Raw genomic sequence first — 14,739 nt, forward strand, 5'->3', positions numbered from 1 at the left:
AAGGACAATTGTGTTCAAAAATGGAATCTGTCTTTATTGAACAAAACTGGGGGAGACTGGGAAAAGGAGGTGGGAGAGGGGAAGAGAGAGGGTGGGAGAAGGGAGGGCAATTAAAATGATCAGGGGTTGGGAACAGGTCCCATATGAAGAGAGGCTAAAGAGACTGGGACTTTTCAACTTAGAAAAGAGGAGACCGGGGGAGGACGGGGGACGACAGGATAGAGGTCTCTAAAAGCAGGAGTTGGGTGGAGAGGGTGCATACAGAAAAGTTCTTCATTAGTTCCCATAAAGAAGGACTAGAGGACACCAAAGGAAAGGAATGGGTAGCAGGCTTCAAACTAGTAACAGAAAGTTTCTTCACAAAGCAAAGAGTCAACCTGTGGAACTCCTTGCTTCAGGAGGCTGTGAAGGCTAGAACTAGAACAGAGTTTAAATGGAAGTGAGATCAAGTCATGGAGGTTGGGTCCATGGAGTGCTATTAGCCAGGGGGTAGGAGTGGTGTCCCTGCCCAAGGTTTGTGGAAGGCTGGAGAGGGATGGCACGAGACAAATGGCTTGGTCACTGTCTTTGGTCCATCCCCTCCAGGGTCCCTAGGGTTGGCCGCTGTCGGCAGACAGGCTACTGGGCCAGATGGACCTTTGGTCTGACCCAGGACGGCCATTGTAAGCTCAGGGCTCAGGGTCAGGGGTCTCAGTGGACCACCTTGATTTTCATGCACACCTGCTCCTGGGTGGCCATGCTGGCAGCTATCCTGCCCTAGACGGCCACTTTCCTGTGCCTAGTGTGGAGGTCGTGGATGAGGTCCACGATGTCCACACTAGCCCAGGCGGGTGCCCGCCTCTTGCGGTCCCGGGCAACCTCCTGGGAGCCGCCAGCCTGGTTCCGGGAAGAGGGGCAGGGCTGGGGGGCATCAGGTGGGTGGCTCGATCCGTGCCAGGTGCAGGGTCTGCTGGCTGGGTGCTGGCAGGCTTACACCTGGCACGGGCACCGTAGCCAGCCCGTGCCCCTTTAAGGGGTCCGGGGCCGGGAGGGGGGCAGACGAGTTTCCCTGGTGTTGGCCAGAGTGGCCACCAGGGAAAGCTGGGGAGGGCTAGCCTCCCGCTAGTTCGAATTAAGGGTCTACACACCCCTTAATTCGAACTAGCTAGTTCGAACTAGGCTTAATCCTCGTAAAATGAGGTTTTCCTAGTTCGAACTAAGCGCTCCGCTAGTTCGAATTAAATTCGAACTAGCGGAGCGCTAGTGTAGCGCCTATTAAAGTTAGTTCGAACTAACGTCCGTTAGTTCGAACTTACTTTGTAGTGTAGACATACCCAAACAGTTTCACTGGGAGAGATTGAGGGAGACCCACTCAGAAAATTATATGAAATCGGTGGTGGGCACCCAAAGTGCTGGGCTAACGATTATAAATGAGGACGGTGCAAGAAATGCCCTAGGTAGCTGAGTGCAGGAGGGGGTTCACAGCAGAGAGAGGCACCCCTCTGCAGCCTGGATGGAAGCACTGAACTCTCTGAAGGCATATCTACACTAGGAAATTATTTCAAAATTACTAACATTGAAAAAAATCCTCCAGAAGTAACAAAATCAAAATAGCTTGCCTCCACTGCAGGGGAGCATCGGAATTAGTCAGAATTATTTTGAAATAGTGCATTCACACTGATTGGAGCCTGACTCAGACTTAGAGCACCTGGAAGCACTCTGGGGAGGGCATCAGGAAGGCAGAGGCTTTCTGTAGCTGTTTGGTCAGGCAAGCTGTGCTTTCAGTGGCTTCTCTCCACAGATGCATGTCACATACCACTCCTCTACTGCGTTCCGCTTTGCAGGACACAAAAGGGATGCAGTGTGTTCTGGTTGCCCTCGTGGACACCACAGCACTCAAAGCCTGGAGCCAGAGCTGCTGCAAAGCGGTGTCAGGCTCATGGACCTTGTGCTGTGCCTCATGGTGCAATTCGTGCAGACCGCCCGCATGCTGCTGCAGTAAGATGAGGACCAGCTTGGACTGCAGGATCTAATCCCCCAGGTCCTTGTGCCCCTAGTGCTGCGCATGCCCCTCAATCCCCTAGACACACAGAACGCCACTTCTGGCAGTGAGAGACAAGTTCGGACTGATGGGCCCACATCCCTGCAGCTATTGGATGACAAGCAGTGGCTGCAGAACTTCCACATGTGGAAGGCCACTGTCTAGGAACTCTGTAGGTCACTTGCCCTTGCCCTCAGGTGACAGGATACCCGCATAAGACCCTCCATCCCCCTGCAGAAGCGCATCACCGTTTCCTTGTGGAAGCTCGCCATACTGGACAGCCATCGCTCCATTGGGACCCAATTCAGAGTGGGGAAATCCACAGTTGGGGCCGGGGCCATGCTCCTGCACCTAGCCAAGGCCATCAACCAGATGCTGCTACAGAGCATCGTCACTCTGGGGAGCGCTGTTGAGAGCTTTGCTGCCATGGGTTTCCCCAACTGTGGGAGGCCATAGACAGCACACACATCCCAATCCTGGCCAGTGACCACCGGGCCTCGGACTACATCAACAGCAAGTGGAATTTCTCCATGGTGCTGCAGGCCTTTGTGGATCACAAGGGACACTTCACTGACATCAACGTTGGCTGGTCGGGGAAGGCGCATGATGCACACATCTTCCAGAACTCCTGCCTGATCTAAAAGATGTACACTGGCACTTTTGTTCCCAAGTACACTTTCAGAGTCGGGTTGGTGGACATGTCCATCTGCATCCTGGATAGTAACCCATACCAGCATGAGTGGAGGGGGTGGTTGGTGGGCCACTCCATGCATGAGGCCGTGCACTCCATCACCAAGGTGAGGGAGGAGCACATGGCTTCCTGCTGGCATGCCAGCTGATCCCAGGCATTCTTCCTCTGCTCCTGCTTAGCTCTGTGCTCCTCCTAGTTGGTGATCACTCCTGGCCATCTGCTCCTGCATCAGGTCCTCACGTGTTCTCTTCTGCCTGAAAATCCTGTGGAGTTCCGTAGATGGTATGGGACGTGGGGGACACACCAGGCTTGCAGCAGGCCTAGCTGTGAAGAAAAGTTACAAGGTCAGTCATCCCAGGAGACACTGTGTATGAAGACCAGCCGACACCATCTGTGAGCCAATACCAAAGGTCTCAGTTCAGATGATGGTGAAGTGCTTCAAGAAAGGCCATATGTTGCCTAGACAGTGGGCACTTTCCCTCAGGGGCACAGACATTCCAGGGGAGCATCACTACACCCATGGCCCAGGGACAAGAAGGAATGGGAAGGTGCCAGCCAGGTCAGGAGTCTGCAGGTGGAAGGAGGGGACAGGGCGGCTCAGCTTCCTTCGATGTCCTGCACACATCAGGTCCACCAGTGGTGGCGTCCTATAGAGAGAGAACTTTTATCCTTCCCTGCTGCAGAAGGGGGCTATTGGAGAAAGTGTGTGTGAGCAGCAGATGCTACTTGCCAGAGAGAGTGCTACTGGGGTCCTCTCCTCTTCCCCCTCGCCCCCTTCCCCCACCAGCAGGCTCTCAAGCATGGTATCAGTCTCCTTCATATTACTGCACTTGACCAGGAGCAGATGCTACCTGAGTGCAAGCATGACTCTGTGCTATGTGCAACACTGCTATATGGTTCCATGACCCCAGTCTCTTTAGTGGTGACTTGTTGTGGGAAAGTGTCCCATGACGGAGGCCGGAATAAGGCAGGCCTCTCCAGGAACCTTGTGAGAAGGACTGAGGGAGTTCCTGTGTGAGAGCGTCATGGGGCTGAGTGCTCTGGACTGGCTCTCCATATACACCCACGTGTACAGGCTGTTGTGTGGCCCCAAGAAGCTCATCGCCTGCTGCCATGTGTACATAGGGAAAGTTATAGAACTCACCTAAAATGCCTTCCCCAGGATTGTCTGAGGCCTAGGAGACATCCTGGGAGGGAGAACTGGCTCCCAGGTGAGGAGCGGGTCCTGGCCGGTGGGCATGGCCACCTGGCTGGCCTCCTCCTCCACATCCTCCTTGTCTGCAACCCCGCCCTCAGGGAGGCTGACGCCAAGGCAACTCAACAATGACAGGAGGGGTGGCGTGACAAGCCCCACTATCAGGATGGCATCGAACTGTTCGTAGTAGCGGCACATGTGCAGTGCCGCCGTGGAATGTCTGCTCTGTTCCCTGGCATTGTTTTAGGCCTGCCAGAGTGCTTTAATCTTTATCTGGGCCTAGTCCAGGGTCTGGGTGGGGCCTTTGTTGGGCAGACTGGTGGCCATCCAGCCATAGATGTCAGCATTCCACTTTCTGGTGCAGAGATCCTGGAGGTTGATCTCCTCCCCTCAGACCTTGATAAGGTCCAGGAGCTCCACACCAATTCAGGACCTAGCTCTCCTGCATCCCAGGCCAGTGGCAGCCGAGAATGCTGCAGGAGTGCGGGCAGCCGTGGAATGCTCTAAGGGAGTGTTGGGGTCTGCCATGGTTCCATCGGCTCCTGCTGTATGGCATGAGGATTGTCAAGCTGGCCATGTGCCACAAGTCCTCCTCTTGCAGCCGGGAGTTTTAAGCTCCACAGGAGAAGGGAAGCAGTGTAGAGGGTGGAGATGGCAGGTGTGGCCAGAGCAGCCACAAGTTCAACTGTGAGAGTAATATTTCAAATTACTGGCACTGGATCATCCACACTAACAGTATGTCAAAATAACAACTTCAAAATTAGCATTATTCCCTGAGGAAAGCAGGAGTACAGATTTCAAAATAACCAGCCTGTTATTCTGATAGGCTTGGTAGTGTGGATGCTCCGCTTGTTATTTCAATATCCTCTCCTCAGCATCGCCCAGTGGCTAGCTTAGGCCAGGAGCACCACAATCTGTCTTTGTGAATCTCATTCTTAGGCCACTTTCTCCCTCCGAGCATTGTTTAGGAAGCCTGAGCACATCATTCAGACCTTGTGATTCCTGATGACTTTCTCAGCACCTCCAAATTAGTGAGCATTGCATGACCCAGTTCCCTGTGTGAAGTTAATCCTCAAATTGTAAGCTTCTTGGGGCAGGGTGCTTTTGCACTGTTTGTACAGTGTCTAGCACCAGGGAGCCCACACCCAGATCTAGGGCTCATTGGTGCTACACAAATAAATAAGCATAATCAAGGACATGGCCACATCAGGATGCAGAATCAGATGGGTTGTTCTGGAGAGCATAAGGTCCTCATATGCCTTAACTTTGATTCCCTTTGTCTTTGATGCTTAGTCTGATGTTCTTAGAGGGATTTTCTAAGAGCTACACACATCAATTTCCCACCATTTCCAAGAGTTCCCATTTCTGAATGTCAAGCTGTCACACATTATGTACAACATGCTTTTATTGTGCATTCATGAAGTGCCACTGCAATTAAAGTCTCCTGGTAATTAGCTAATTTATTAATGAAACAAGGCTGGTCTTAAGGATTTTGCAGTGAAAAGAACTTCCCTCTCCCCCACACACCATCATCAGATTCATGGTGGTCAGAGACTGAAAAAAAGTATAACTGTGCCAAGGAATCTAATGAACAGAACTTGTTACTGCTTCTGATTTGCCACTCCCAAGGCAAGTCACACAATGAAATAAGACAGGGGAAAGACAGGGGAATTGTAGGAAAATTCAAGATAAGAAATGACAGGTGTCTTCAACTTCTTGGCTGCAGAAGGAACATTGTGCTCACACATGATGGCTTTGATGGTTAAAGTCCATAGGTTTACAGCTTGCAGAGTAAACTACAAAACATCTTCACAGAGAAGGCACCTCTGCCAAGCTGCAATGTAACATCACATTAGCGTAGGACTCTGATGATTATCTGATAATCTCTTCCATTCATTACTGATAGATGCCTTCCAACAAGACCTCTGTATAAATGATACCTGAACCAACGAAGGAACCAAAATTCTCTTTAAACGTTATCATTAACAGCTCCCTCAACAATGTCATATACCTAATGCTTTTATTCTGTATTAGTTTTACCCACATAATAGAACCCATATGGGGGCTTCGGTTGTTAGCCTATTTGCTGGGGTTTAGAAAAAAAATTGAACGCATGTAATTTTTGGTAATGTGGGCAGGCAATACTACTGCTGGCTCAGGAGGTACATTCATAAGAATTGCAAACACTGACTAATTGATTAACCAAGGGTTCTTGAGGAGAATGATTTGATTAGGGTAATTTATAGAGATTGTATCTTTTGTCATCATTTGTCTTTGAAAACATAGAGAAAAAAACTGCTTCCAAGTGCATGTAGCCGCCAGCATGAGAGATGGTACATACCATATCATCAGTTACAGCAGTCTGCTCAATTCTATACCTTTCCAGCTAGTCAAATATCCAATAACAACACACACACACACACACACACACGCATACACACACACACACAAGCATCAGAGTGCTCTCTGCACTCTAAACTTTTCTAACATTGGCTTATAAAAATATTTGGGGTTGTTCAGTGCTCTGCTCTCTGTAGCATAAACATTTATTTAAATGGGGCTGTCTTTTCAGTAATGAAGAATGAAGGAAAAACAATGGTCTGATTTTGACAAATTAACTTGTGATTTTGAGAGTCAGTGAAGCAGGGAAGAGACATTCCTAACTATACTAATTAAATGAGCTTGCAACATTTATTTTAATGCAATGGAACCAGCCATATGAAGATGAACATTTTAATTTATTTTTCAGTGACATTATGAAAAATTTCTCTGCTGCAGATTATCTACAAAAACAAATCTCATCAGCATCTAGGTTTGTGCATGAAATTTACATCCCTCACGTAAGTCTGACCTTCCCCCATGAAAACAAATGGAATGTTGCAAAGTTAAAAAGTTTCTGCAAAGATTGTCTTTCCATTGATGCAGAGGTTTATGTTCAAATTACCTGCGTGAAAAACACGGCCATTTTTCATGGCACAGCGTAGATGAAAAATTCAGAATCCATTCTAAGGGGAATGCAAATATAGCTCATTAGTTCAAAACCATTTTTCATGAAAGCCTGCTAAGTATTTTCAGGCAGCTGAGGATAGGCAGTTTCAGCCAAGAATGACACCACATGTCCCACTAATTGTTTTTTAAACTTGTGCCTTTTTTCTCTGGCATCCAGTTATTATTGAAAGAGGAAATATTCTTGGGAAAAATGATAGTATCCTAGATCACTTGAATACACATACTATGTCCTTTTGATATTGCATGTAGTGAAGAGTATGAGCAAAAATTGGCAGACTGATCATTTTTGCTCTTTTCAAGAACATAACATTTTCCTCTTCAGTTTTTGTTAGCTACATTTTAATGAGTAGAGTACGGATATTATTTACAGTGCACCAGCATGGTAAAATGACACATCCCCATCCTGAGAAGCTTATAGCAACATAGAAGTCAATGGGACCTGCAGAAGCTCAACATCTTTTCTAATTGGGCTGAATGACAGTAAATTATTACCTGTTTAAAATATCGTGGAGATTATTGTTTTGCTATATTTAGGGTCTTACCCAATTCACGGACATAAAAAAATGCATCAGGGACTGTGAAATCTGATCTTCTCCCATGAAATCTGGCCTTTCGTGTGATTTTACCTTATACTATACACATTTCCTGAGGGAAACCAACATTTCTTAAAGAACCTGACCCAAAAGGGAGATGCAGGGGGTAGACAAGGTTATTTTAGGATGGTCACAGTGTTGCCACCCCTCTGTGATGCCTTCAGAGCCAAGTAACTGAAGAATGATGGCTGTTAGCATCACAGAATCATAGAATACTAGAACTGGAAGGAACCTTGAGAGGTCATTGAGTCCAGTCCCCTACATTAATGGCAAGACCAAGCAGCCTCTAGGCCATCCCTGACAGGTATTTGACTAACCTGCTTTTAAAAATCTCCTGTAATGGAGATTCCACAGCCTCCCTAGGCAATTTATTCCAGTGCTTAACCACCCTGACAGTTAGGCAGTTTTTCCTAATGTCCAACCTAACCCTCCCTTGCTGCAATTTAAGCCCATTGCTTCTTGTCCTATCATCAGTACTTGATAGCTGTTAGCATTCTCTTTTCCAAATTAAACAAACCCAGTTCTTTCAATTTCCCTTCATAGGTCATGTTCTCTAGACTTTTAATCATTTGTGCTGCTCTTCTCTGGACCTTCTCCATTTTGTCCACATTTTTCTTGAAATATGATGTCCAGAAATGGACACAATACTCCAGTTGAGACCTCATCAGTGCAGAGTAGAGAAGAAGAATGACTTCTCGTGTCTTACTTACAACACTCCTGTTAATACATCTCAGTATGATGTTGGCTTTTTTTGGAACAGTGCCATACTGTCAATTCATATTTCGCTTGGAGCTCAGTCTGACCCCTAGAGCTCTTTCTGCAGTACTGCTTCCTAGACCGTCACTTCCCGTTACATATGTGAGCAACTGATTGTTCCTTCCTACTGGCTGGGCATCCAGCTCCGATGGCAGCACACCAGCAGCAGCAGAGCAGAGGTAAGTGCATACCATGCCACCCTTTCTTCTGCACTGCTGCCTTCAGAGCTGGGCAGCCTGTGTGTTGCAGCTGCTGACTGAGAGCCCAGCTCTGCAGGCAGCAGCACAGAGGTCAGTGTTGCAGTACCATACCATATCATCCTTCTGTGCATCCTGACTTCCTATGACCGTGAAGTTGACCAAAATGGACCATGAATTTGGTAGGGCTCTAGCTATATTGTACCATCAAAACCAGACTCTTTTAGGCCAAATGGACTGATTCTAAACTAGTATTCCCTACCACTCAGCCTTGTGTATTAATAGAACAAACAAGGCCTCAAAAATAACGAGATTGCCTTAAAACCTATGTGACACATCTCAGAGGGGAGCCATGTTAATCTGTATCTGAAAAAATGAGGAGTCCTGCGGCATCTTAAAAACTAATAGATTTATTAGAGCATAAGCTTTCATGGGTAAAAACCACTGCATCTGATGAAATGGTTTGTATCTATGAAAGCTTATACCCAAATAAATCTGTTAGGGTATGTCTACACTACCACCCTAGTTCGAACTAGGGTGGTAATGTAGGCAACCGGAGTTGCAAATGAAGCCCGGGATTTGAATTTCCCGGGCTTCATTTGCATATTGCCAGGCGCCGCCATTTTTAAATGTCTGCTAGTGTGGACTCCGTGCCATGCAGCTACATGCGGCATGGACTAGGTAGTTCGGACTAGGCTTCCTATTCTGAACTAACGTTACTCCTCGCTCAGGGTGAAACAAGGAGTAACGGTAGTTCGGAATAGGAAGCCTAGTCCGAACTACCTAGTCTGTGCCGCGTGTAGCCGTGCGGCACAGAGTCCGCACTAGCGGACATTTAAAAATGGCGGCGCCTGGCAATATGCAAATGAAGCCCGGGAAATTCAAATCCTGGGCTTCATTTGCAACTCCGGTTGCCTACATTACCACCCTAGTTCGAACTAGGGTAGTAGTGTAGACATACCCCCAGTCTTTAAGGTGCCACAGGATTTCTCGTTAAAACCATGTTGTTCTAAAAATAATAAATGGGGGGTTATTTTTCTTGCATTCTGTTTCTGGTGCATGTAGAGTTCATCTTGTCAAGTTTTTCTCTGCAATTGTGAAGACAGAAACTTTTTTTTTTAAATTTAAGTTGAGATTCTCAGGTAAAAAGCTGATTCCAGCATCATGCCATTTAAGAAAAACACCAAGTATAATGAGACTTGCAATAAAATCACAAGCCTTGGCAACTCAAAGAAGCTCAAAGAAGAATTCTTTATTGGGCTGACTACAATCAGCCAGAGAATAACCTGTGGTGGGGGTTTGGCTGTCATCGTATATCTGAGTGGCTGCATTGCTGAGCTTAGGCAGAGAAAAGGTCCCTTCAAGCTGGTGTTTTCCCTGCCATTACCCACAAATGGGCATTCAGACTGAGAGATAGGATTTCAAGGTGTCCAGTATTGACATGGACAGTATGGTATTTTTGCCTCCTGTCTGGTAAAAAAATTCAGAAAATACCAGACACCTAAATATCCCTACACACGCTCAACAACTGGGTCCAGCCCCTGACCCCTCTCCTCCCTGCTTACTGATTCTGTAGGGAAGCTGCCTTTTGGCTCCGATCAAGAAAACAAGATGGCCACCAGCAAAAAGCCTAAAGACTTTTCTGAAAGGGGCCATGCTGTTTTAATGCTTCATATATATATATATTCACTCAACAACTTTGGTCTCCCCCCCCCCTTTTTTTTCCTCAACAGAATTTTTTCCCTGGTGGGGTTTTTTTTGGGGGGGGGGGATTGTTATTTTTGGTTAAACCATCTGGCAACCCTACTGTGGGATTAGGGTTGGGTCTTCTGGATTCCATGGCACCTCTTAGACAGGAAGTACCCAGGTGCCCCCTGAAATGATCAGGTGGTGGAAATACCACTCCAAGCGAGTGATGTTGTGTCAGAGTTTTGTTTTCTAAAAGCTGTTGTGTATTGGGTTGTTGAAGAGATAGATTTTCTTGTTGTTATAGTAACTGAGTTAGGTCATTAGGGATTAGCCCAGACAGTTTTGGCTGGTTCTAACTAGCTCTGTGTTATGGAATAAAATGGAAACTTGCAACTGCTACAGCTCTCTGTGTTTCAAGCAAATTCTTCCTAAACTCTGTAACTCCAAATCAAATAACAAAAGCCACCTGGGTCCAGGAACTGAGGAGTAATGGTAGTTCGGACTAGGAAGCCTAGTCCGAACTACCTAGTCCGTGCCGCGTGTAGCTGCGCGGCACGGAGTCCGCACTAGCGGACATTTAAAAATGGCGGCACCCAGCTTTATGCAAATGAAGCCCGGGAAATTCAAATCCTGGGCTTCATTTGCAACCCCGGTTGCCTACATTACCACCCTAGTTCGAACTAGGGTGGTAGTGTAGACATACCCTCAGTTATGTCCATGAATAAGCCATAATCCACCACATTATGCAGTGTTGGAAGGAGCAAACTTTCAGACCATCTTAATTAAAGTGAAATCATCAGGTCCATCAACTGAGTGGAGGGAGTTATGACTTTTTCTTCCAGTCTTCTAAAACTTCCATGTAATACTCTGATTGAGACTGATTTGCTGGTGCTGAAAACTGTGTAAAGTGTGCTATCATCAAGATGTGAGTATTTCACCTAACATGGAATTAAACCCATGAGTCCCTGAATCTAAAGCTAAAATTTGTGCTTTCACAGACATTCTGCCGAAAGCTGGCACCAACATACTAGTGTACATTTATAAGGCCCAATGCACTGTTGGTTAACTCCATTGAAATGAAATTACACCATGAATTTGGCCCACTTTTCTGAGAGTCATTTTACAATTGAACAGCCAGAAGTTGAGGCTGCTATTCTGACACACATGTAACTCACACATCTAGTGTGGCTCATTGTCCCATGCAGGGCCAGACCGAGCCCTTTTGGCACCCTGGGCCTAGGCGCAGTGGAAAGACAGAATCATGTACAAGGGAAAAAAGCTGAAGGTATTCATTGCTCATTCAGAGCTCAGATGCACTGCATTTCTTAGGATGAATCATTCTTCTTCATTCACCTTTTTATTCTGTTTTAATTTTTGTCTGCTTGGGTTTTGTGTTTTATGTTTTTCATGCTGTGAATTTTGCAGTTAATATTGTTTCCTGCAGTTATTTTAATTGTAACTTTGTATTTTCTCCACCACTCCTCCAGACTCAGCTAGGACCCTCAAGGGATCCCCACATTTTTCTTTCTTTACTCTTCCTGTCGTCACCCCTGCACTAAGGGAGGCTGCTTCCACTCCTAGCCAAGCAGTGTGCGGTGGCACTACTTCACATTTTGCCATATATAAAGAGTCACTGTACAGTTTCAGTCAACCCAGTATAAATGTCGGTCAATGACTACTACTCTACAGAGAGTGCCCTGGTATAGCTTTGTTGGCATAACTCCCTAGTCTAAACACCGCTTGTGTCGACAGATGCATTTTTTTTCTGCCAGCATATGAACACCACTTCCCTGAACAACAGTGTGCCACTCCCTGAACAATGACTTATGTGTTGACAGAAGTGCTCTTCCTTCAGCACAGTTGTGTCTATACTGGGGATTGTATTGGCATCGCTATGTCAGTCAAGATGTGGGCGTTTCCCACATATTTTGGTATAGTTATATCAAGCTAAGTTTTAGTAGGTCAAGACTTAGACTAAGGGAAGATGTAGCAGGAGGCGTGGCCTCCCTCAGGCACAGAGGGGGGGTGAGACAAAAAGCAGAAGTATAAAAGGCCATCTCAGCATGCATTTGGGAAGGAGCTGCTGAAGGAGACAAATGGTTCTTCCCTGCTGTTGGAGCAGGATGCCAAGCAGAACTGCTGTTGCCCCAGGGCCCGAGCTGAGCTCCCAAAAAGCTGATACCACTCTCCTTTGCAATATATGCCAGGGAAACTGAGGATGAACCCTGGATACAGGAACACCCAAAAGCGAGAGTAAGAAGTAGCTCAGGGAACCAGGTAAGAGTCTGGTTGAGAATGAGCCTGAAAAAAGGTCAGCGTGTTGTGGGAGGATCCCTGCTGACCCCGTGGCAGACCACTCCACCATTGTTAGGGCCTGGCATAGGACATGGTGAAGTTGGGTAGGTCCGTGTCCTCCTGCCACCCTACCCTAAAGAAGGCAATACTCTCCCTCCTTATTCCACTTTACACCACCTATGCTCCTTACTCACTCCTACGTGTAATTCATAGATTGGGCTGCTTCTACAGCACTTTCTATTTGCAGGCCAGAGCCTTGATCAGCGGTGGGCCACCCGCAGCCCACAGGCCTACTGGGGTTCTATTTGTGGCTTGCGCACCCATATCTGCCCCCCTTGCTCATGCGTCTCTCGTGAACTGGTGCTTTGTACTTCCTACTCCTCCACCTCCCTCCCAGCACTTTTGGAGCACCATAAATCTGCTGATTCATACTCCATCCCTGCTCCTCCCCTACCCTTCCAGACCTTGAACCTACTTCAGTGCCCCAGTGTGCGAGAGGCAGGGGGGCAGAAAAGGGGTGCATGGGCTGCATGTGGAATTCCACTGGGCCATGGGCTGCAGATTGCCGACCACTGGTAATCATGTGGCCCACTGAGATGAAGCAGGACCATCCACGTGACCCACTCACTAGTGTTGGTTGCCCATCACTGGCCTTAACTGTTTGCTGCCCTGCTCTGCTTTAAGATGGAGGAATAAACTTCATCAGCTCTGCCTGACTGCCAGAGCCTTGACTGTTTATGGCTCTGCCCTGGTTGAGGACACTGAAAATGACCAATTTCTCCCCCTTCCGTTTGCTTGGAGAAGGCTCTAACAGACCAAAGGGTGAGGTAGTGTGGCCTCCTTTAGACATGGACACGGAGGGACACCCCCACCTGCCCACTGGGGAAAAAACAAAAAAAGAGCCAAAGTAAAACTTCCATGAGCTAGCATAACATACAGGTCTTATTCTTGAACAAGCTACAGCCAATCTAAGAGCAAAATGGCCACTATCTCTGGATAAAAGCTCAGTTCTTAGAAATTGAGAGGGGCAATCCAAGAGTATCACGGTTTTAGTGTCAGTGGTCACAAAAGGGCAATCTACATCCCAGCCCCAATACAAAAGTGATTGTTGTTTGAGGAGTCCTCACATGGTAGAGTTGGTTAATGGTACTATTAGCTCTGTGGGATAGAGGGCATGTTGGCTGAGTAGCTGAAGAAAAAGTAAGTATAACCAATGTCCTTCAGTGTTCCAACTATTCTTCAGTGTTCCAACCAATGTCCTTCAGTGTTCCAATAAGAACCACTGTGGACCAGAGGCAGCTAGTCACAAGTTAGGGCAACCTAGAGCATCTATCGACAAGGTTTGGCAAAGGAAATCTATTCACATTTTTTGCAACTGTGACATCCCCGAAGAACAGAGCAATTCCAGTATCTGCAAGCCTAAAGGTTTATTGCATAAAGTTAAGTCTTTGTTTTGTGGAAGTAGGAAACACCGAAAGGGAATTGACAAATATGAAAATAAGTTCTCTCTTTTTAGAATGCAAAACCAGTTTGCAGGAGATTAATTTTATGTAAAGTTTTACATTTCAGATTGTGATCAGCATTTTTTCCCCCTTGGTTGGCTCTGAGTAAACGCATTTTCAAGTTTGAGAATTCATCATGTCTGATTAATGATGTGTATATACAGCTTTCTGTATCATCTTCCTTCTTTTGGTCTTTTTTATTCAGTTGTTTGCTGTGCTCCAACCCTGCGGATAGATGGTTCTGCAGTGATAAATGTAAAGTTTGCATAAGCCATGTAACAGCAGGACAGCCTATTATCACTGTACATTTTCCATGGCTGTGCAAACCTCTGTAGGCTATTTTATTGCTAATAGATCCACAGAGAAACAGTAGTGATTTTACGACTCTTTTTAAAATGGAAATTCATGTTTGAGAAATACAACTGGGAGGAAACAGATGTAAACCACTTAAGCGTTTGCAGAAAATTGAGATGCACACTCTTATTTACAGACCCACATAGCTTTCATCTCTTTACTTTCAAAATTAAAATAAGCAATCTGTTTACCATGGGAAATGAGGAACAGTAAACTTCTCGTTTTTCCTTTACAAAGCAATAGCCAGCATCATCCTTTCTATGCTTAATAGCATTGCTGAAACGGGATGACGTTCTTTTCCCCAGATTTTATTGTCAATAACACATTCCCTCTGTAATCGATGGAAGGGGGATGCAACCGGGAAGGATTTTAGCATAACCATGTGTTTGAGTTCACATTATGATATACAAGCTAAAATGATTACCTAACCCATTATAA

The 14,739-nt window shown here is 46.4% G+C and overlaps 1 long non-coding RNA gene across 1 annotated transcript in view; it reads right to left on the reverse strand.

The window, feature by feature from the left end:
* Positions 1-1,231: 1,231 nt before the first annotated feature.
* LOC106733013 (uncharacterized) overlaps positions 1,232-14,739 on the reverse strand; it is a 103,729-nt gene continuing 90,221 nt past the window's right edge. Inside the window, exon 4 of the long non-coding RNA XR_012901984.1 lies at positions 1,232-3,035. This is a non-coding gene — a long non-coding RNA (uncharacterized LOC106733013). The remainder of the gene's footprint in view (positions 3,036-14,739) is intronic.

This window comes from Pelodiscus sinensis, chromosome 2 (genome assembly GCF_049634645.1).
Source record: "Pelodiscus sinensis isolate JC-2024 chromosome 2, ASM4963464v1, whole genome shotgun sequence".
NCBI classification, from domain to species: Eukaryota; Metazoa; Chordata; order Testudines; family Trionychidae; genus Pelodiscus; species Pelodiscus sinensis.